Source organism: Syngnathus scovelli, unplaced genomic scaffold (assembly GCF_024217435.2).
Source record: "Syngnathus scovelli strain Florida unplaced genomic scaffold, RoL_Ssco_1.2 HiC_scaffold_146, whole genome shotgun sequence".
Classification (NCBI taxonomy): domain Eukaryota; kingdom Metazoa; phylum Chordata; class Actinopteri; order Syngnathiformes; family Syngnathidae; genus Syngnathus; species Syngnathus scovelli.
In genome coordinates, this window is record NW_026061239.1 from 27,501 (window position 1) to 36,738 (window position 9,238).

A 9,238-nucleotide genomic window follows, 5' to 3' on the forward strand; every position below is an offset into this window, starting at 1 on the left:
GGTGAGGTCGTCTCGAACCACGTGCCTGAAGGCCGCCTCGCGCCGGATTCGGCCCCGCTCATTCGTCGGAGTGACCGCCCGACGCGGGCATCGCTAGATTAGCCGTGGCCCCGATCCTTCCCCATCGACAGCCTTTCGCCCCCTTCGCTCCGGCCTCTGAGGCGGCCGGTACCCCTTTCTTGGATGAGACAGAACCCTTGACGGGCCGTTCGCAGATTTTTGCCCGGCCTGTGTTTAAGGAGGCGGCCGGTACCTCCCTCCTTGGATGACCAACAACCCTTGACGGGCCATTCGCAGATTTTTGCCCGGCCTGTGTTTAAGGAGGCGGCCGGTACCTCCCTCCTTGGATGACCAACAACCCTTGACGGGCCATTCGCAGATTTTTGCCCGGCCTGTGTTTAAGGAGGCGGCCGGTACCTCCCTCCTTGGATGACCTTCTACCCTTGACGGGCCATTCGCAGATTTTTGCCCGGCCTGTGTTTAAGGAGGCGGCCGGTACCTCCCACCTTGGATGACCCACTACCCTTGACGGGCCCATTCGCAGATTTTTGCCCGGCCTGTGTTTAAGGAGGCGGCCGGTACCTCCCACCTTGGATGACCCACTACCCTTGACGGGCCCATTCGCAGATTTTTGCCCGGCCTGTGTTTAGGGAGGCGACCGGTCCTCCGTAGCTTGATCGGATTTCCCTTCCGGCCTGTGTTTAAGGAGGCGGCCGGTCCTCCGTAGCTTGACCGGATTTCCCTTCCAGCCTGTGTTTAAGGAGGCGGCTGGTCCTCCCCGGTCGGTTGCCAAGCGACCGGGACCCGCAAGTGGGCAGGAACCGTCCACCCAACGCCGGCGAGCCGGGGCCGGTGGGGGCCCTACCAAGGCGGGTCTAACTTCAGGCGGTGCAAACGGGGGAGGGGGGTAAGGACGGCTGCCGGGAGCAGACAGCCGTCCCCGGGAGGGGGTAGTAGCTTCGCGGCGGCCGCCGGGAGCAGACGGCCGTCCGCGCATTCTGCCAATGCCTGTAGGACTTTGAATATTTCACAGCCGTGCCGTGGCACTTAGAAAATTTTTCAGAGACGTGGCACTTAGAAAGTTTTTCAGAGATGTGGCACTTTGAAAGTTTTTGAGAGATGTGGCACTTAGAAATTTTTTGAGAGATGTGGCACTTAGAAATTTTTTGAGAGATGTGGCACTTAGAAATTTTTTGAGAGATGTGGCACTTTGAAAATTTTTGAGAAATGTGGCACTTAGAAAATTTTCTCTCTCTCTCTGGAAGTGCCGTGCCTTCTTCAGTTCTGCTATCCGAGCAGGGGACGCTTGCTGGCGGCCGTTACCAGCGCTCGGACCAGGCCCAATTGATTTGCATGGAAAACAATTGCGTCCCCCATGCTCGTTCTGACTATATTTTGCGAAAGGGGGGTAAAGTGATGAGTACACTAAGTGGGGGGACCAACCCATGTACTCTAGAAAAAGTACATGGGTTGACAAAAGACCAGTTGGTAATGCACCCCTGGTACCCAAACCCCTGGTACCTTTAGGCACTTAGAAAAAATTTCGCCCAAATTTGGAGGTCGCTCCAGGGGAAGAGGCCGAATTTTCGCCTATTACGGCCGACCGCGGGAACCAGCCGAGGCGGACGCTTTTCGGCGCAAGAGCCGTTGGCACTTAGAAAATATTCGCTAAACTTCAAAGGACCTCCAGGGGAAGAGGCCGAATTGTCACTTTTTCTGGCCGACATCGGGAACCAGCCGAGTCGGACTCTTTACGGCGGAGCAGCCGTTGGCACTTAGAAAATATTCGCCAAACTCGGCCGGACTTCCAGGGGAAGAGGCCGAATTGTCACTTGTTCTGCCCGACATCGGGAACCAGCCGAGTCGGACACTTTAAGGCGGAGCAGCCGTTGGCACTTAGAAAATATTCGCCAAACTTGAACGGACCTCCAGGGGAAGAGGCCGAATTTTCACCTGTTCTGGCCGACATCGGGAACCAGCCGAGTCGGACGCTTTACGGCGGAGCAGCCGTTGGCACTTAGAAAATATTCGTTAAACTTGAAAGGACCTCCAGGGGAAGAGGCCGAATTGTCACTTGTTCTGGCCGACATCGGGAACCAGCCGAGTCGGACGCTTTAAGGCGGAGCAGCCGTTGGCACTCAGAAAATATTCGTTAAACTTGAAAAGACCTCCAGGGGAAGAGGCCGAATTGTCACTTCTTCTGGCCGACATCGGGAACCAGCCGAGTCGGGCCCTTTAAGGCTGAGCAGCCGTTGGCACTTAGGAAATATTTGCCTTAACTCGGCCGGACTTCCAGGGGAAGAGGCCGGATTTTCACTTGTTCTGGCCGACATCGGGAACCAGCCGAGTCGGACGCTTTAAGGCGGAGCAGCCGTTGGCACTTAGAAAATATTCCCCAAACTTGAACGGACCTCCAGGGGAAGAGGCCGAATTTTCACTTGTTCTGGCCGACATCGGGAACCAGCCGAGTCGGACGCTTTACGGCGGAGCAGCCGTTGGCACTTAGAAAATATTCGTTAAACTTCAACTGACCTCCAGGGGAAGAGGCCGAATTTTCACTTGTTCTGGCCGACATCGGGAACCAGCCGAGTCGGACGCTTTACGGCGGAGCAGCCGTTGGCACTTAGAAAATATTCGTTAAACTTCAACTGACCTCCAGGGGAAGAGGCCGAATTTTCACTTGTTCTGGCCGACATCGGGAACCAGCCGAGTCGGACGCTTTACGGCGGAGCAGCCGTTGGCACTTAGAAAATATTCGTTAAACTTGAACGGACCTCCAGGGGAAGAGGCCGAATTTTCACTTGTTCTGGCCGACATCGGGAACCAGCCGAGTCGGACGCTTTACGGCGGAGCAGCCGTTGGCACTTAGAAAATATTCGTTAAACTTCAACTGACCTCCAGGGGAAGAGGCCGAATTTTCACTTGTTCTGGCCGACATCGGGAACCAGCCGAGTCGGACCCTTTACGGCGGAACAGCCGTTGGCACTTAGGAAATATTTGCCTTAACTTGGCCGCACTTCCAGGGGAAGAGGCCGAATTTTCACTTGTTCTGGCCGACATCGGGAACCAGCCGAGTCGGACGCTTTACGGCGGAGCAGCCGTTGGCACTTAGAAAATATTCGTTAAACTTCAACTGACCTCCAGGGGAAGAGGCCGAATTTCCACTTATTCTGGCCGACATCGGGAACCAGCCGAGTCGGACGCTTTACGGCGGAGCAGCCGTTGGCACTTAGGAAATATTCGCCAAACTTGGCCGCACTTCCAGGGGAAGAGGCCGAATTTCCACTTGTTCTGGCCGACATCGGGAACCAGCCGAGACGGACGCTTTACGGCGGAGCAGCCGTTGGCACTTAGAAAATATTCGTTAATCTTGAACGGACCTCCAGGGGAAGAGGCCGAATATTCACTTGTTCTGGCCGACATCGGGAACCAGCCGAGTCGGACGCTTTTCGGCGCAAGAGCCGTTGGCACTTAGGAAATATTCGCCGAACTCGGCCGGACTTCCAGGGGAAGAGGCCGAATTTTCACTTGTTCTGGCCGAAATCGGGAACCAGCCGAGTCGGACTCTTTACGGCGGAGCAGCCGTTGGCACTTAGGAAATATTTGCCAAAATGTTCCGGACCTCCAGGGGAAGAGGCCGAATATTCACTTGTTCTGGCCGACATCGGGAACCAGCCGAGTCGGACACTTTACGGCGGAGCAGCCGTTGGCACTTAGGAAATATTCGTTAAACTTCAACTGACCTCCAGGGGAAGAGGCCGAATTTTCACTTGTTCTGGCCGACATCGGGAACCAGCCGAGTCGGTCTCTTTACGGCGGAGCAGCCGTTGGCACTTAGGAAATATTCGCCGAACTTGGCCGGACTTCCAGGGGAAGAGGCCGGATTTTCACTTGTTCTGGCCGACATCGGGAACCAGCCGAGTCGGACACTTTACGGCGGAGCAGCCGTTGGCACTTAGGAAATATTTGCCAAAATGTTCCGGACCTCCAGGGGAAGAGGCCGAATATTCACTTGTTCTGGCCGACATCGGGAACCAGCCGAGTCGGACACTTTAAGGCTGAGCAGCCGTTGGCACTTAGGAAATATTCGCCTTAACTCGGCCGGACTTCCAGGGGAAGAGGCCGGATTTTCACTTGTTCTGGCCGACATCGGGAACCAGCCGAGTCGGACCCTTTAAGGCTGAGCAGCCGTTGGCACTTAGGAAATATTTGCCTTAACTCGGCCGGACTTCCAGGGGAAGAGGCCGATTTTTCACTTGTTCTGGCCGACCGGGGGAACCAGCCGAGTCGGACACTTTACGGCGGAGCAGCCGTTGGCACTTAGGAAATATTCGCCAAAATGTTCCGGACCTCCAGGGGAAGAGGCCGAATTTTCACTTGTTCTGGCCGACCGGGGGAACCAGCCGAGGCGGACACTTTACGGCGGAGCAGCCGTTGGCACTTTGAAAATATTCGCCAAAATGTTCCGGACCTCCAGGGGAAGAGGCCGAATTTTCACTTGTTCTGGCCGACCGGGGGAACCAGCCGAGGCGGACACTTTACGGCGGAGCAGCCGTTGGCACTTTGAAAATATTCGCCAAAATGTTCCGGACCTCCAGGGGAAGAGGCCGAATTTTCGCTCGTTCGGGCCGACCGGGAGAACCAGCCGAGGCGGACACTTTACGGCGGTTGAGCCGTTGGCACTTAGAAATTATTCAGACTTCCATAAACACACATCGGCCTTTTGCCGTCACTGCCCGGGATGGGCACCGTGGTAGCTAGGACAGTTCGTGTGACAGCTTCCGCTGGCACTTAGACAATTTTTAAAATGAAAATAAACAGTTCTGCACATACGTGCCGACTATATTTTGCGAAAGGGGGGTAAAGTGATGAGTACACTAAGTGGGGGGACCAAGTACATAAAGCCTACCCCTGGTACCTCAGAGAGGCCGAATTGACACATTTTGTGTCCGACCGCGGGAACCAGCCGAGGCGGACGCTTTTCGGCGCAAGAGCCGTTGGCACTTAGAAAATATTCGTTAATCTTGAACGGACCTCCAGGGGAAGAGGCCGAATTTTCACTTGTTCTGGCCGACATCGGGAACCAGCCGAGTCGGACTCTTTACGGCGGAACAGCCGTTGGCACTTAGAAAATATTCGTTAAACTTCAACTGACCTCCAGGGGAAGAGGCCGAATTTCCACTTGTTCTGGTCGACATCGGGAACCAGCCGAGTCGGACGCTTTACGGCGGAGCAGCCGTTGGCACTTAGAAAATATTCGTTAAACTTCAACTGACCTCCAGGGGAAGAGGCCGAATTTTCACTTGTTCTGGCCGACATCGGGAACCAGCCGAGTCGGACGCTTTACGGCGGAGCAGCCGTTGGCACTTAGAAAATATTCGTTAAACTTCAACTGACCTCCAGGGGAAGAGGCCGAATTTTCACTTGTTCTGGCCGACATCGGGAACCAGCCGAGTCGGACGCTTTACGGCGGAGCAGCCGTTGGCACTTAGAAAATATTCGTTAAACTTCAACTGACCTCCAGGGGAAGAGGCCGGATTTTCACTTGTTCTGGCCGACATCGGGAACCAGCCGAGTCGGACCCTTTACGGCGGAGCAGCCGTTGGCACTTAGAAAATATTCGTTAAACTTGAACGGACCTCCAGGGGAAGAGGCCGAATTTTCACTTGTTCTGGCCGACATCGGGAACCAGCCGAGTCGGACGCTTTACGGCGGAGCAGCCGTTGGCACTTAGGAAATATTCGCCAAACTTGGCCGCACTTCCAGGGGAAGAGGCCGAATTTCCACTTGTTCTGGCCGACATCGGGAACCAGCCGAGACGGACGCTTTACGGCGGAGCAGCCGTTGGCACTTAGAAAATATTCGTTAATCTTGAACGGACCTCCAGGGGAAGAGGCCGAATATTCACTTGTTCTGGCCGACATCGGGAACCAGCCGAGTCGGACGCTTTTCGGCGCAAGAGCCGTTGGCACTTAGGAAATATTCGCCGAACTCGGCCGGACTTCCAGGGGAAGAGGCCGAATTTTCACTTGTTCTGGCCGAAATCGGGAACCAGCCGAGTCGGACTCTTTACGGCGGAGCAGCCGTTGGCACTTAGGAAATATTTGCCAAAATGTTCCGGACCTCCAGGGGAAGAGGCCGAATATTCACTTGTTCTGGCCGACATCGGGAACCAGCCGAGTCGGACACTTTACGGCGGAGCAGCCGTTGGCACTTAGGAAATATTCGTTAAACTTCAACTGACCTCCAGGGGAAGAGGCCGAATTTTCACTTGTTCTGGCCGACATCGGGAACCAGCCGAGTCGGTCTCTTTACGGCGGAGCAGCCGTTGGCCCTTAGGAAATATTCGCCAAAATGTTCCGGACCTCCAGGGGAAGAGGCCGAATTTTCGCTCGTTCGGGCCGACCGGGAGAACCAGCCGGGTCGGACACGTTACGGCGCAACAGCCGTTAGCACTTAGAAAATATTTGCCAAAATGTTCCGGACCTCCAGGGGAAGAGGCCGAATATTCACTTGTTCTGGCCGACATCGGGAACCAGCCGAGTCGGACACTTTAAGGCTGAGCAGCCGTTGGCACTTAGGAAATATTCGCCTTAACTCGGCCGGACTTCCAGGGGAAGAGGCCGGATTTTCACTTGTTCTGGCCGACATCGGGAACCAGCCGAGTCGGACTCTTTACGGCGGAACAGCCGTTGGCACTTAGGAAATATTTGCCTTAACTCGGCCGGACTTCCAGGGGAAGAGGCCGGATTTTCACTTGTTCTGGCCGACATCGGGAACCAGCCGAGTCGGACTCTTTACGGCGGAACAGCCGTTGGCACTTAGGAAATATTCGCCTTAACTCGGCCGGACTTCCAGGGGAAGAGGCCGGATTTTCACTTGTTCTGGCCGACATCGGGAACCAGCCGAGTCGGACACTTTAAGGCTGAGCAGCCGTTGGCACTTAGGAAATATTTGCCAAAATGTTCCGGACCTCCAGGGGAAGAGGCCGGATTTTCACTTGTTCTGGCCGACATCGGGAACCAGCCGAGTCGGACTCTTTACGGCGGAACAGCCGTTGGCACTTAGGAAATATTCGCCGAACTCGGCCGGACTTCCAGGGGAAGAGGCCGATTTTTCACTTGTTCTGGCCGACATCGGGAACCAGCCGAGTCGGACCCTTTACGGCGGAACAGCCGTTGGCACTTAGGAAATATTTGCCTTAACTCGGCCGGACTTCCAGGGGAAGAGGCCGGATTTTCACTTGTTCTGGCCGACCGGGGGAACCGGCCGAGTCGGACACTTTACGGCGGAGCAGCCGTTGGCACTTAGGAAATATTTGCCAAAATGTTCCGGACCTCCAGGGGAAGAGGCCGAATTTTCACTTGTTCTGGCCGACCGGGTGAACCGGCCGAGGCGGACACTTTACGGCGGAGCAGCCGTTGGCACTTAGGAAATATTCGCCAAAATGTTCCGGACCTCCAGGGGAAGAGGCCGAATTTTCACTTGTTCTGGCCGACCGGGGGAACCAGCCGAGGCGGACACTTTACGGCGGAGCACCCGTTGGCACTTAGAAAATATTCGCCAAAATGTTCCGGACCTCCAGGGAAAGAGGCCGAATTTTCGCTCGTTCGGGCCGACCGGGAGAACCGGCCGAGGCGGACACTTTACGGCGGTTGAGCCGTTGGCACTTAGAAATTATTCAGACTTCCATCAAACACACATCGGCCTTTTGCCGTCACTGCCCGGGATGGGCACCGTGGTAGCTCGGACAGTTCGTGTGACAGCTTCCGCTGGCACTTAGACAATTTTTAAAATGAAAATAAACAGTTCTGCACATACGTGCCGACTATATTTTGCGAAAGGGGGGTAAAGTGATGAGTACACTAAGTGGGGGGACCAAGTACATAAAGCCTACCCCTGGTACCTCAGAGAGGCCGAATTGACACATTTTGTGTCCGACCGCGGGAACCAGCCGAGGCGGACGCTTTTCGGCGCAAGAGCCGTTGGCACTTAGAAAATATTCGTTAATCTTGAACGGACCTCCAGGGGAAGAGGCCGAATTTTCACTTGTTCTGGCCGACATCGGGAACCAGCCGAGTCGGACGCTTTACGGCGGAGCAGCCGTTGGCACTTAGGAAATATTCGTTAATCTTGAACGGACCTCCAGGGGAAGAGGCCGAATTTTCACTTGTTCTGGCCGACATCGGGAACCAGCCGAGTCGGACGCTTTACGGCGGAGCAGCCGTTGGCACTTAGAAAATATTCGTTAAACTTCAACTGACCTCCAGGGGAAGAGGCCGAATTTCCACTTGTTCTGGCCGACATCGGGAACCAGCCGAGTCGGACGCTTTACGGCGGAAGAGCCGATGGCACTTAGAAAATATTCGTTAAACTTGACAGGACCTCCAGGGGAAGAGGCCGAATTTTCGCTCGTTCAGGCCGACCGGAGGAACCGGCCGAGTCGGACACCTTACGGCGGAAGAGCCGATGGCACTTAGAAAATATTCGCCAAAATGTTCCGGACCTCCAGGGGAAGAGGCCGAATTTTCACTTGTTCAGGCCGACCGGAGGAACCGGCCGAGTCGGACACCTTACGGCGGAAGAGCCGATGGCACTTAGAAAATATTCGTTAAACTTGACAGGACCTCCAGGGGAAGAGGCCGAATTTTCGCTCGTTCAGGCCGACCGGAGGAACCGGCCGAGTCGGACACCTTACGGCGGAAGAGCCGATGGCACTTAGAAAATATTCGCCAAAATGTTCCGGACCTCCAGGGGAAGAGGCCGAATTTTCACTTGTTCAGGCCGACCGGAGGAACCAGCCGGGTCGGACACGTAACGGCGGAAGAGCCGATGGCACTTAGAAAATATTCGTTAAACTTGACAGGACCTCCAGGGGAAGAGGCCGAATTTTCGCTCGTTCGGGCCGACCGGAGGAACCGGCCGGGTCGGACACGTTACGGCGGAACAGCCGTTGGCACTTAGAAAATATTCGTCAAAGTCGTCCGGACCTCCAGGGGAAGAGGCCGAATTTTCGCTCGTTCGGGCCGACCGGAGGAACCAGCCGGGTCGGACACTTTACGGCGCAACAGCCGTTCGCACTTAGAAAATATTCGCCAAAGTCGTCCGGACCTCCAGGGGAAGAGGCCGAATTTTCGCTTGTTCAAGCCGACCGGAGGAACCAGCCGGGTCGGGAACGTTACGGCGCAACAGCCGTTGGCACTTTGAAAATATTCGCCAAAATGTTCCGGACCTCCAG